At 41.6% G+C, this 15,266-nt stretch overlaps 1 protein-coding gene across 2 annotated transcripts in view; it reads right to left on the reverse strand.

Annotated features, from left to right (window-relative positions):
* Positions 1-6,404, reverse strand: part of YIF1A (Yip1 interacting factor homolog A, membrane trafficking protein) — a 189,319-nt gene extending 182,915 nt beyond the window's left edge. Inside the window, exon 1 of one of the 2 annotated variants that reach the window (XM_085625806.1) lies at positions 6,259-6,404. The gene's annotated coding sequence lies outside the window, so the exon portion shown is untranslated. Of the gene's footprint in view, positions 1-6,252 lie in introns of both variants that reach the window. The other variant, XM_085625805.1, reaches the window with a different exon arrangement.
* Between the last annotated feature and the right edge of the window lie 8,862 nt (positions 6,405-15,266).

Below are 15,266 nucleotides of genomic sequence, written 5' to 3' on the forward strand. Positions count from 1 at the left end.
TTCCTATTACTGTGAAGGTAAGTTTAACTAAGTCTCAATATGCAGAATGAGGAGGTCTGCAAGAAGCTACAAAGTTGAAACACGTTTCTAAAAACACTGTTTATACCTATGTAGTTTTGAAATCTGACCATAATCAGATATCATGTGACCTGCAAAAAAAGAGATTTGAGGGGTTCATAATATTTCCCATTGTACCTATTGAAGGACCACAATCATTTCAATCATTATTCTTTGAACATCTTTGCAGACAAAACTCTGTGCTTACCTTCTATCCTTCGCAAGGAATTTTAAAACCGGAAATATGTCACTTTTTGTAACATAGTTATTGTGCAAGACACTCTTTCATATTTACAAAGAGAGGAAAAGGCACTCTGTGCACTTTTTATACTCCAGGTAAATACAACCTCATTATGCACACCACTTTGCGTTGAAAGGGTGTTCTATAAGTGTTGTTGTGCATGATTGCACTGAATACTCATAGAACAAGACACATGTCTAGATTTATCAGAAATCATAAATTTCGATATGTGTGTGAATGCTGCACCATTCTAAAATTGGTGTAGGAAAGCACAACAAGGAGAATTGTTTTCATTTCTTCACATTTTTATATCTTCAATGCATGCTACAATGCTCAGCATACATTGAAAGAGAAAAATGCCTTTACTGATTGTTTTTGTGCAGGAAGGTGTGTCTTCCTGCACAAAAACAAACAGCACATGACACAGATATCCTTGCACTATGGTGCAAGGGTGCCTGGGTCACCACATAGCTGCAGTTTAAGCAGCCGTGCAGAGAGAAGCATAGATTTGCAACATATTTATGTACATATGTTGCATCCCTGTGCTTTGGAAGTACTACAGCACACTGCAGTTAAAGAGGTTACTGTGTGATGCTGCAGCACTTCCTCATAGTTCTGCACTTATACATTCACCATACGCTACTAATGCATTCATTCAGTCAATTACATACCTCACATACATTCATCTAAACTTTCACACACTAACAAAGAAATTTAGCTTTTTTTTAAACCAGGAAAGTTAGTTCTTACAAGAACTTTTTATTTTCTTCTTTTTTTGGGGGGTTTTCCAACAATTTTGTGATTTTTGGGGAGAAAAAGAAAAAAACAAAACAAAACAGGAGGAACTAAACAATGAACTTCAAGGAACAATAAAAAAATTTTTTTTTTTAAAACTAGCAAATGTGACTTTCTTGCCGGCGGCAGATCAGATCGATCGGCTGCTCACCGTAGCACAAAGTCGCATTGTACTTAGTGCAGAGCACTTTTAAAAATTGAAATTTTGAACAGATGTCCAAGTTTTGGGAAGATGGATGCACTCTTGAAGTGCTCGGCTGCGATGAGGTGGAAGGCGCAGGAGTGTTTCTCATCCGTTTACACTCTTCTCGTGCATGATTGTTTGGATGAAGGGTCCTTAGGTGCTTCATCATACTAGCCGTGCCGCACGAGTATTTCTTGTTAGGATCCCCTCGCGACAGCACTCTTTTGCAAATCTTGCATGTGATCAAGGTGGCATTGGTCTTATTCTGCCCCTCGGGAAAAGTAAAAAATGTCCACACCACTGAAGAAAAACGTTCTTTGTGTGGTACCTCCTCCAAAAATTCATCCTCAGATGTATGAGGAGATGCAGGTGATGCCTGCTGCCCTGAAGCCATTTTTAGTTGAAAAAAGTTAGAGCTAAGTGTAAACTTAGTCTAAAAAAATCTTCTTCTCTGCCAAGAGATGCTCCTCCAAAGAAGGTCAAAGAAGAATGATTGAATTGGGTGGGGTCTTTCAATAGTTAGAACAGGAAGTGCAATGAACCAATCAAATCTCTTTTTTTGCAGGTCTCATGGGATCCGCGCACCCTGCGCATAGGCAGCACGCATCCAGCGCGCATCCGCGAAATGGAATTAAAAAAAATTATAGGATTAGATGTAAAAATATATTAGTTTTAAGACTAGTTTAGAGTTTGTCTTCAATTAATATTCACATGAAATACATATATATTTTTTTTAAATGTTGTGAGTGTGTGTTTCTGTAAATGTTAAATATGTTTAATCTATATATAGGGAAAAACCTATGGAAGAATGAGTGGGTGTATAAGGGTGTGAATGGATGATTTAGTAGGTGCGTGACTGACTGTATAAGTGAGTCATTAAACGTATCTTACTGCAGACTAGTGACTAAACTGTGTGAATGTTTGTATCTGTCGGTCTGTTGGTGTATAAGCGGCTGCATGGTTTTGTGAATAGCTATATGAGTGTCTCTATGGGTTATTGATTGGTTGTCTGAATATCTGTTTGGGTGCCTGAGTGTTTGTGTGGTTGGGGTGTGTGTGACTCTGTGCATACATGTGTGAGTGGGTGATTCTATGGGTGCATGGTTTTAATAGTGCATCTGTGATGGACTGTATGGTTGGGTGAGTGTATGTATGGGTGTGTTAGTGATTGAATGTAAATCTCAGTGATACATGTGTGAGTAACTACATATGTGAAAGGCAGTATATATGTGTGTAAGAGTATATAAGTGGGTATATGTGAGAGTGTGTGATTGTGAGAGTGGCTGTATGGATGAGTGTGTGCTTGTATCAGTGATTGTATAAGAGCGTAAGAATGTGGTACTATTTTTATGAGTAAGTGAACTTGTGTGTGTATAACTGCATAGGTGAGTAAATGGGAGTGTGATTAATTATTTGCATGACTGACTAGGTGTGAGAGTACCTCTATGGATGATTGGTGGTGTGTGAGTGTCTATGTAGGTGTATAAATGCATATGATAGTCCTGTACTGAGTGACTGTAAGTATGAGTGACTGTACAGGTGAGTGAGTGGATGTGTGTGTAGATCTAAGAGTCAATGAGTGGGTATGTAGTTATTGGTATTGGAGTATCTATGGTTTTGAGAATGGACGTCTGAAATTTTGATTGAGTATATCAAAGGGTGTGAGAACATGCACTAATATATCACATGGATGACGTCATCAGTGATGTCATCAGTGATGTCATTTCAGATGTCATCAGTGATGTCATTGACCATGTCATGAGTGATGTAATATGTGACGTCATCAGCAGTGCATTGCGGGGGCGGGAGTTATAGTTAGCTGAACTAACTATAACAGGGGAATTTCTAGGGTTTTGTACGAGGGAAATGTCCATCTAACTATAACGCCCCTGAAACCTATGGTTTTTTCAGTGAATTTCTAAGGTTTTTTAAATGCCAATTCCGAACTATAACGCCCCTGAAACCTATGGTTTTTTCAGTGAATTTCAGAGGTTTTTTAAATGCTAATTCCTAACTATATCTGGCCTGAAACCTATGTTTTTTTTCAGTGAATTTCAAAGGTTTTCTAAATGACAATTTTGAATGTATTAATTGTTATACTGATTTTTTTGATACTGATTTACTACATTTTTTAAACTATTTTATTTTTAGATATATTTTTTTAATTACATTATAATTACATTATACATTACAATACAAAATATACTTTCTCAGAATGAATTACTTTAGTTTAAATACTTGGCAAATAGGCAACAGACTTTTAAGTACAGTAGTTACAGTTGTTGCAATGGGCAACACAATTTCAAACACAAAGCAACATTGAGCTCAATGTGAATTTCTAGTTAAATGCAATTAGTTACTTTATGGATTACTTTTCTAACCACAAGACTGGATCCTAGATTAAGTCCTTGGACATCTCCTGTAAACAGTTGAATAAAAGCGCTTTGGTTACAGTAGTGATTTTTAAGGAATATTATTGTATTTTAAAAGTTGACACTTAAAAACTTTTTCCCATAGAATCACCAATGTTATCCTATGGCAGAAAATTCACTTAGCAGGTAAGTAGTGTTATCGTTACTTTTTCTTACTAAGTGGTGGATCCTTGATCCAGCACTGGCCAACCTCCTGTAAACAGTTGAAAGAATGTGTTTAAGTCATACAGTCGATTTTTTAGGAATATTTTTAGTTTGTGAAAATAGACACTTTTCTGGTGAAAACCACACAATGGATTCCTATGGAAGGAAATACAAGTTACTGGTAAGTACGCTTAGAATTACTTTTCAGGGTCAGTGCTGAGCTAAATGATGCAGCCGTGGGTTCTCTCCTGATAACAGGTGAGTAAATCGGAATTCGTAGTTAGGCTGATTTTAGAGGAATATTTGTACGTTTCGAAAATGGACACTTCGAAAATTTTCTGGTGAAAACCACACAATGGATTCCTATGGAAGGAAATACAAGTTACTGGTAAATACGCTTAGAATTACTTTTCAGGGTCAGTGCTGGGCTAAAAGATGCAGCACTGGGTTCTCTCCTGATTACAGGTGAGTAAATCGGAATTCGTAGTTCGGCTGATTTTAGAGGAATATTTGTACAATGGAGAAGGAAGGGGGAGGGGCCTGAGGTGACGTGTGCAAACACGCCCTGTGGCGCGTTTTAAGTTGGGGAATTAATTCCTCTTCAATCCTGAGGTCCCCTGGGGGCCAACTAGCCCACCAGGTACCTCCAGTATGCGCCAGGGAGCTGCATTGCAGAGAGGTATTCAGAGGCCACGCCCCTTTTTACAACACTCTGCAACACAGCTCCGTGGTGCTTTTCGTTAGCGGGATGCGCGGATCCTACACGCATCCCGTGATTTTTAAAAAAATAATAATTTTGGGGGGGCCTTGGGGGTCCTTGTGGGACCCCCTGAGCAGGCCTAGGGGTCAGGGTGTTTCGACCCTGCCCCCTTGTTGCGTTTTGCGTCTTTGTTTTTGTGCTTTCTTGTGCCTTGGTTCTACCGAGGCACAAGATGGCTGCCAACACTTCCTGATTCAGAGGGTTGGCAGCCAATTAGCATTCAGCTCGTGCTCGGGAGGGTGCGGGGAGGATCCGAGGATCCTCCCTGGCCATAGATATATATGTACTTTTAACTCTAATTTTCTCAGGAACTACTGAACGGATTTACACCATGTAAGCAAAAGGCACAAGTCTGAATTGAGGACTACCTCTTTGCCAAATTAGGTGTCATTCCGTTCAGCGGTTCGGGCTGGAGCTGCGACAACAGATCCTATGGGAAATTACATGGGGAAAACGCGTTTTGGGACCCTCCTTTTTTCACGGCCCCCGCTTGACGAATCACCGCAAAACTTTCAGGGTAGGAGCGGAGCGGAGCTGGCCAAAAGTTTGGAAAATTTTGCAAAGATTCGTCAATCGGCGCCAAAGATATTCCCAATAGAATGCTGCGGATTTCCTGTGGAAAATAGGTCCTAACTATAACTATCTACTGGCGACAGCCAGTAGATAATATAGATATAGTAGTACAACATTTATTGTGTAGTTAATTAAAACCATGACAATATAAGACATTTAAAAGATATGTTATACAAAGGACAAAAGAATAGGTGGGTCCTTGTAATACCCTCTAGTGTGACTTGCACATAGTGCCTAAAGATAAAATTCAGTGTACCGTCAGCTTTAGTTAGATTTAAGGTGATTTATCTATTTAAAATATATTATAGATAAACCGAAGTAAAAAAAAAATTGAAAACTGTAAAAATAGTTTAAATCCACAACTTATTGGGTTGAATGCATAACAATTGTTAAAACTCAATTACAAAGAGGTCAGACTTTACAGTGCCTAATGTCCATAGTGCAGGAAGTTATCAATCCACAGTCGACTCTGCGCTTTGTTGTGTATTTTTAAGAAGGTCCTGCAATACTTACAAAAAAAAATGCCATTTCTTGCCAGCTCAAATGGTGAACCATGGCGCTAAAAATCCAGTTCATTGTATATATATATATACACACACACACATACAAACTATACACATTAAGTGAAAATTGAGTAAGTGACACATTAGAAATAGCCTTTGAAATTAGATGGATTCATATTCCCCCTCAGAATTCCTTATGAGAGAACCCCCGCCTTCAAACCCCACAAATTCTCATCTTCTGCCCCATGTTGAATGATATACACATTTTTCCATGGAATTTAAATAATACAATTTCCCAATTAATTTCTATATATACGTTGAGAAGATCCCACCTGCCCACTGCAACTTTAAGCTGTACCTTTAAGTCTTGCCAATTCTCGACTAAACTGTTCACCCAACCTGCTTTAAAATCAAGTATTTCAAACTAAATGGCAAAATGAGTTCCTGGGAGATACCCCTCACTTCCATATGTGAACTGTCTATAAAATAAATTAATCTCTAGGCACTTACACCTACACTTCAATCTTTAAAAGTTTACAGGTATGCTACGTGGCACTACTTACACGCACCGTTCATGAATCCATCCTACTGTCCGTCATCCGTTGCTGATCTTTTCGCGACTATCGGTAATGTTAGCACTTCCAGGTCGCCCAACAACCAGTGCCGCTGCTGAACATATTCTGGGAGTCGTTTGGGAACCGAGGGCCTTCCAGATGCAAGGTGCCCCATGATTGGAAGTTTTTTGCCACCGCAGCAAATCCTAGCAGCCGAACAGAATTCGTGAGTGCTGATTGGTTCGAGAGTTCGCCACGAAGGTGGCAGCTTAGGCTACATTTGGTACTCCTTGCCATGCTGTGACGGAATGGCGGGGAGAGGGTACTGTGAAGTAGGGCTTTTGTGAAAGGTTGGGATTTGTCACGGTCTATGTACGACTTGACAGACGGTCCTCGGTGTTCCGCTCTATTCTGAACCTTTGGACTCACCCGAGCTGACAGCCATACGGGGCGTGGCGCTCTATAGGATAACGGTTGACAGTTTCTTGAGGCATTAGTCGGCTTTCTAGCAATTACCGACTCTGGATATTTAATTTGTGATGCTGTACTGGTTCATTGGGCACCTTGCTGTTACACTGACCGCTCCTAGACATGTCAGATAGCATGTCAAATGTTTTGGCATGACTGACTTGAAAGGTCCCATTTTGGACGTCATGTTGGTTTTATTTGAAGAAAAAGAAAATTGTGACGCTAAATGCAGTAAAAACCTCAACAGAATGTCTTCATTTATATTATATGTTAATTTTCTTATATCGTGTTAATGCTATTTGCAAATTGAATTTAAGAAAAAATCCTTTATCTACTTCCCCTGATGATTATAAATCATTATAGTCGATACTTCCATCAACGAAATCCCTTAACCGCAGTTTTCTCCGATCTCAGCTTCTTTCGTCTTACTTTTTACAACCTTTTCATTTCTTTGTGCATTTTGGATTTGATGTCCTTGAACTCAAAATCTACCAGTTTGCTTTGACTTCCGCTTTTTGCTGGCCGTCTCTTTGAACACTCATTATTTAACCCTTTGTTATAACTTTGCCACTTGGTATGTTCCCTACCCCCTCCCTTGTTCTCACAATGGTATAGTTCTAGAACCCTGCCATGAAGGCAGCCTTGGAATGTTGACGAGGCTGGCACTTCAGAGGTTGACCTGGCTTCACCAGTAAGCTGAGGATGCAGTAATCTTTCTTACAAATAAAGAAGTTACATCTTACCTGCGTTGGTTCTTCACTTCATTTTGGCGACGAGGGAAAAGGGATGCTGTGACAGGGACAGCGCTGCATCCTCCCCTGTGACAATCTTCGACTTGCTGTCTGTTCAGAGGAGCTGTCGTATGTTACAGCGAGCGGAGCATCTTTTATTGACGTCTTTACTGATATGGACGAGACGGTGAGGCGCAACTGTTCATTTGGGTTGAACACTGCATACGTTTTAAGGATCATTCGGAGGTGTGATCGGTGCGCAGTTGAACAGTAGCCTGCCCCCTATACTGCCTACGTGCTGGTGGGTATCTTTGATGCTCTGTTTGCCAGGAACTCCTCGCTGATGCCAGCCCTGTAAGGTTAATTCTGTGAGGCGATTGTACAGTAGAAGAGGCAGTCTCCGCTTTTCGACTCTCAGCAGTCTTCACTGAGTTTGAGCTACACCACGGCGGACCTTTTGTCAGTTCATTCCTGTGCGCTACAAATTTAAAATTAGCCAGAGGTGCTGGTTGATGCAAGGAGTTTACGAACACTATATTGGGGCAGGAGAGCTTCAGCACAAAGACTTCAGCGGTGCTGAATGCCCGTTCGCTTCCTATTATTTTCGTCATGGCATTGGCATCAACGTAAACTCTCTCAGTCCTTATGAGCCTGGGAAGATTTGAGGTAGGGGGCGCATGAGTCGCATGTTTCTCCTCAGCTGTGGCGCGCTCGTTTCTAGTGTTGGAGCGTGCGAAAGCTTTCTTTGAGCCGATCGCTCTTCCCGGTCTCATCGGATGTGAAGCAGAGGCTCATTTGGGGGGCGGTTCAACAAGATAGTTTTGGTGATTGCTGCTTAGATCATCGTTCTTCTGGTGGAGTCTGTTTTTTGTGACTCATTGAGGAAGTAATAAAGGCAGCGTTTCCTGCGCTACATCGGCATATTGACAGGAAGTGCCCGCCCCTGTTTCTTGAGAGGTGTTTCTGATGATTATTTTTAGTCACAAAAATAGGACTATACTTTGTTGTATGCAATGCATTAGTCATATATTCATGTTTTTGCTTATTATATTTGTAATATTTAATGAAGATTAATTTTATATTCTTTGTTTAGAAAATTTTCAGTCCCATGGTGCAAATAACCAGCCTAAATTGTTTTACTTCTTTCTTTTAGCTTTTTCTCCACTTCATTTTCTCTCTGCAGTGTCTCCTTCTTTTCTTCTGTCCTTCTAGGTACCAACGTGCTCAGTGCTTTTCTTGAAAGTATTTGTTTGTAAAGGATTGTTCATACTGTGTTCATTATGGCTGGTGCAGGAATGAGTCAACCACCCCCATTTTTAAATGTGTTAGGGGAGCCCGATATCTCATGGAGAAGGTGGGAAGGAATTTTCAAATCTTACCTTATTGCCATAGGGGGTGGTAATTTTTCAAATGTAAGAAAGCAACACATACTGTTACATAATCTGGGTATCCAAGGTAGAAAAGTTTTCGAGGATATCACTGGGAGACTGGTGGAGGATGGACCTCAGGAGGAGGAAGGGGTGGATGTTTAGGAATATACGTTGAGGAAGTTGGAGGCGCATTTGAAGGTTAAAATAAATGTTCTTGAAAGGCACAAATTTTTCAAAAGAAATCAAAGGAAGGACGAGAAGGTATCCACTTATGTAGCGGTGTTGCGTGGTATGGCTGCTACTTGTGAGTTTGGGGCTCTTACTGACTCCCTTATCAGGGACCAATTAGTAAGATGCACGAATGATGTGAAGGATCAAGAGGAGCTACTTACAAGAAATCCAGATCTTGTGGAGGCTATCAGTATAGCCAAAGGGCTGGAACACACTGCTTTATGTATGAGAGAATTGAAAATTTGCGAGCCCGTTAAGGAGAAGACTGATCTCAAAGACTCAATAAGTGCAGACGCAGTCTGCATAGTTGATAATAAAAACAGAGAGACTTCTAGTAAAAAAATGGGAAGCTTGCAATGTTTAAGATGCGGTAGCCATAATCATTTGGCCAACAATTGGAAATGTCCAGCCAGGAATATTTTGTGTAGGAAATGCAACAAGAAGGGGCATTTTTCCAAAGTGTGCAATGTCTTCAGCCCTAAGATACATGTGGTTGAACACAAGGAGGTTGAAGAAGCGGAGGAAAAAAGCTTTATCTTTCAGATAGAGGACAAAAGCAAGGAAGCAAATACCTTGTATCCCACATGTGAGATTAAGCTGGATGGGGAATGTCTTAAGGTTTATGCTGATTCATGCTCTCCTTTTACCCTGGTGGAAAAGAATGTTTTCAATGAGAAGTTTTCTAAACATAACATCAAGTTAGAAACAGCTGATATTGCTCCTTCGGGGTACAATAGAGTTCCCATACCTTTAGAAGGAATGGTAAGAATGAGAATTTCTTTCAAAGACCAGCACACAGTTGGGAAGGTGTATATAACCAGTGAGGGTTTAAGTCTACTAGGCTGGAAACATCAGAAGGAATTAGGTATTAAACTAGACCCCAATAATCTTGAGCAAGTCCTACTCATTGATCCTCCAGGGGTGGGTGCCAATCTTATTAAGGATTTTCCAGAAGTTTTTAATGAAGAGTTGGGTTTGCTAAAAAACTATATGCACAAAATAGTGCTAAAGGAAGGAGCCATACCAGTAATTCACAAAACACGTTCAATCCCCTTATTAGTGAGAGAACCTTTAAGAATGGAACTAGAAAAATTGGTCAAACAAAGGGTTATTCAAGAAATTGAGTGTTCTGCATGGTTGGCACCCATCGTCATAACAACTAAGGATGGTGGGAAGAGTATTAGGCTATGTGTGGACTTGTGGGCCCTGAATGCCAACATTGTTGTTGATAGACATCCTTTACCAAGGATCCATGAGATGCTGAGCACAATGCAGGGAGCGAAAGTTTTTAGTGTTCTGGATCTCTCATCGGCCTATTACCAAATTAAGCTCTATCCAGAGTCCCAAGCTTTGACAGCTTTCACGACCCCATTTGGCAACTACAATTTTTTAAGAATGCCTTTTGGGCTGGCGTCGGCAGCTTCTGCTTTTCAAAGAGCGATGCAACATGTACTTAAAGATTGCCCTAAATCAATGTGTTTTCAAGATGATATTTTGATTTATGGTTTAAGTGACATGGAACATAATCTAAATGCTGAATTAGTTCTCAAAAGGTTGAAAGAGGTCGGGTTCACCGTCGGTGTTACATCAGTAGACTATTTGGGACACATAATTTCTGAAGAAGGTATCAAGCCCAAAACTGATCTGGTGGAGGCAGTGAGGAGAGCTCCCACGCCAACGTGTAAAGAGGAAGTCCTCTCATTCCTAGGATTAGCTGAATATATGGCGAAGTTTATTAAGAATTTTGCTATGATTTCACAACCCCTCAGAGAACTCATAAAAAAAACAATGTGTTCACTTGGGGTAAAAATCAAGAAATTGCATTCGAAAACATAAAGGAGGCCATCGCTTCTGCTCCATACATCGGCAATTTTGATGTGAACAGGGACACTATCATTTCCACTGATGCCAGTGGCAAAGGTATAGGAGCCATGCTATCACAAAGAGCTGATAATAAAATGAAGGTAGTGGCTCTTGCATCAAGAACTTTGTCGGCGGCTGAATCCAATTATTTGGAAAAGGAGGCGTTGGCTGTGTATTGGGCAATCAAACACTTCAGTTTTTATGTGTGGGGTTTGCCATTTGAAGTATACACAGATCACAAACCTTTAGTCTATTTGTTTGGCAGTAAGGACATGGAAAATATGACTCCCCGCATCGCCAAATGGGTTCTAGGTCTACAGGGATTTAACTTCAGAATGGTATTTGTTCCTGGACAACAGAACAAAGTTGCTGATTTCCTATCTAGGGCACCTGTGGAAAAACATGAAGAAGAAACCACTGGTAAGGAGTGTGTTATGGAAGTAAAGATCCCAGCAGTAACGAGAGAGTTATGGGACTATCACACGGAGTAGGATGACATCCTCAGCAAAGTAAAGACATATGTAATCAAAGGTTGGCCCAACAAGTGCAAAGACCTCCCAGGCGACATTCAACCATTTTGCAATGTGCGTAATGAGTTGTCAATTGAGGGGAGGTTTCTTCTCAAGTCAGGGAAAATTGTTCCTCCAGAGGGTTTAAGAATCAAAATTATTGATCTCACTCATCAGGGGCACCTGGGTAGGAGTCTATGTAAGGCAAGATTAAGATCTGAATATTGGTTCCCGGAAATGGATCAGCTAATGGAAGATAAAGTGAAAGACTGCTATTCTTGTGGAATTAGTGACAAGTCCAGATGTATTAGGCGCTCTCCACTCATACCAGTTGAGATCCCAAGGTCTCCATGGGACAAGTTAGGATTTGATATCACTGGCCCCATACGTGCTAAAGGACCTCAGGAGTGGTACCTTTTAGTGCTCATCGATTATTTCTCCAATTGGATCACTTACAAATTTGTTAACATCATCAACACGAAGTCACTTATAGAATTCTTGAGTTAGGTGTTTTCAAAAGAAGGTATTCCCTCCACCATAGTCACGGATAATGGGGTTCAGTTGGTGTCAGAGGAGATGAAGGAGTTCCTAAAAGACATGTCCATATCCCACTTACGCACCCCATTGTATTGTCCTAAGGCCAATGGGAAAGTGGAGAAGGCCAATCGATTGTTGAAAGAGTGCATTCAACTAGCAGTCAAGTCAGGGACTTCTATCGAGCCAGCTCTTAGAGACATGTTATGGTCATACCATACCACACCCAGCCTCTCCACGGGTCATACTCCCTCTGAACTGTTGAGAGGGAGGAAAGCAGGTTCAAAGTTGTCTCCTAATTGGTTGGGTCCTAAAGAGGGGGTGGTGGTTAATCCGGAAGAATTCAGGGATAAAACCGAATCCAGACAAAAAAAGTGCAAAGAGTGGTATGACAGGAAATGGGGTGCAAAGGGAGAGGTCTCTCAGTCAGGGGCAAAGTGTGTATATCAGGAAACCTGAGAGCTTAGGTGGTAAAGGCGAAAAATACTATGCCCCAGAGAAAATAAGAGGTCAAAAGAAATGTTGTTATTCTGGAAGATCGTAAGAAATGGAGCATGGATCGGGTAGCCATAGGTTTGAAGGAGGGGGGCTATAGGGCGGACAACACGACTCATGCTCAAAGCTCCTGGTCTCGGGAAGCTCAAGTGAGAAGAGGGATGCGACAAAAGAATTCTCCGACTTGGCATAAAGATTTCAGAATGGTGTGATCAGTTATATGTTTTGTAACTCCTACATTGGTATAATTGTTTTGGGGTCTCATTTTTGCGACTTGTGCTTCATGCCTTATCCTGTTCCTCCTCTCCCTTCTCCCCTTTTCTCCTTTGCGTTCATTAGGGGAGGAAGCTGTGTTATAACTTTGCCACTTGGTATATTCCCTACTTTCCTCCCTTGTTCTCACAATGGTATAGTTCTAGAACCCTGCCATGAAGGCAGCCTTGGAATGTTGACGAGGCTGGCACTTCAGAGGTTGACCTGGCTCCTCCAGCAAGCTGAGGATGCAGTAATCTTTCTTACAAATAAAGAAGTTACATCTTACCTGCGTTGGTTCTTCACCCTTCCTTAAATGATAAACATCTAACACGCATTACGTAGATTAAAACATGTATTATAGGTGTTAATATAGCACCAGGGATACCTTCTATATTGCTAAACCACTCACCAATTTTTGAGAACCATTTCCTATCACACTAAACTGTGCTAACTATTACCCAAGCACCTGATTCTTCCAAAAACGTAATCTCATGCCTGATGTTAGTGATGTTTGAAACATAACAGTTAATCAGTTTTCTGTTGTGCCAGAAAGCCGATCAGATGTAGTGCAGGCTATCGTCCTTTGTAGGATAAAGGACAGTCAGCAGGGCTGCATCTCAGCCACAGTGCACCGCTTTGCAGGATAATCGCAGCAGAAGCCCACCGCTGCCAAGTGTAGCACAGAGGTTGTTGACATAATCAAAGCACCTTTTCAATTGCACTGTCACAGGTGCGGAGCTGATGCAATTGTTGTCTGGAGCCTTAGCACTGTGTCCAACTCTATAACCAAATACACGAGTATCACTACTATGTGTTTAGCCTTGAATAAGGTATACAAACAAGTAGACAAGTTCGCCTGTCTTCCTCCCAAACTGTCACTTTCAGCGTTGGAAGTCCTGAAGTCCGGCTCCCCCCTAGACCCTTGCCCGAATACCGTGCTAACTATGGCTGCTCAATCTATTAATCCTATAGTGCACAACATACTAAAGTACTCCCTCTGTTGAAAAAAAACAGCAGCTAATCCTAAACAATTGGCTAACTATAAGCCCATTTCTCTTCTCCCTGCCTTGTCCAGGATTCTGGAGAAGGAAGTCAGCCGCCAACTCTTCCTTTACTTGGAAGATAATAAAATATTTATTACACCCAAGCCAATCCGGTTTTCAACCCCATTTTAGCACTGAGACAGCGCTTCTTCAAGTTATTGAACACTGTGGTAACACCCTTGACAAGGGAGGCAAGGCCATTCTGAGCCTCTTGGACCTCACTGCAGCTTTCGATACTGTGCCTCATTCTAAACATGTTGAGCGTCTTCACGTGATAGAGAACAGAAACATGGCCTTGAATTGGCTGACATCATTTTTGAGCAGTCATACTCAGGAAGCTGGCCCATATGCCTCTCAAGCCAGAACCCTCACTGTGTGTGTGCCCCAGGGATCTGCCCATAGCCCCACCCTGTTTAACATTTACCTCACGCCCCTGGCTATACTGGCTAAGTCATAGTGTGCCAAAGTCATTTCTTATGCTGATAATACGCAGCTCCTTTTCTCCCGTGGGAAGGGACCTGGATAGGGAGCTCATCTCTGTGTCTCGCCAGGGTGTTTCAGTGGTTGGATCAGCACCAACAAGACTGAAATTGTGGTCTTCGGTGATGTCCCCCACAATCTTGTGAGAACATGCTGGCCAAGTGATGTGCCTCAGCCGGACCCCCTCCAAAACTCTGTGAAGAATCTAGGTATTAAAATTGAGAGCACCCTCTCTTTCCAACCACAGATTCATGCTCTAACCAGCTCCTGCTTCAACACTCTCCGCATGCTAAAATAAATTCGACCTCTCCTGTCTGTTAGCAGGTAGAAAGGTTATTCAGGCTCTGATCACAATGAGACTGGATTATGGGACTGCCCTCTACCTCGATCTCCCCGATTTCCTTCTCAATGGACTCCAGGTGGTGCAGAATTTGGTGGCCAGACTGCTACTCAGACTCCTACCTAGGTCTCACATGTCCTTTCATCTGATGGCCCTCCACTTGCTCCCTATAAAAAAGAGTATTCTTTTTAAGGCCATGGTCTTAATGCATAAGGCCTTGCACGACGCAGGCGCGATATACCTCAGATAGATGATTAGCGAATACATCCCAACACGTAGCCTGCGTTCCTCCTCTGCGTGCCTTGCAAGTGTGCCCCGGATCAACTGACTTAGAGTCGGCGGGAGATCCTTTTCTTACCTAGGGCTACTCACCTGCAACAAACTCCTGAAAGCCCTCCACATGGTCAGCAATCTCGCTGCCTTCAAGAGGAAACTGAAGACATGGCTTTTAATGCAATAAATCTAGGTACCAGGTCTGTTTCTCTTAGCCTGAGCGCCAGGACACTCTGTTGAGTAGCTGCACGCTTTACAAATTGGGTTAACATAACATAGTAATATTTAAACAGAAATCGAATAACCACACCAACGGCGGACCTCTAAATCATACTTAGCACATAGTTAAAGAAATCATGGCTTGGTGCATACCCACTCTAATATCAGCCATTGTGTGATATTACTGCATAGCAGAGTAAAAATCAAAAATG

This window comes from Triturus cristatus, chromosome 9, assembly GCF_964204655.1.
Source record: "Triturus cristatus chromosome 9, aTriCri1.1, whole genome shotgun sequence".
NCBI lineage: Eukaryota > Metazoa > Chordata > Amphibia > Caudata > Salamandridae > Triturus > Triturus cristatus.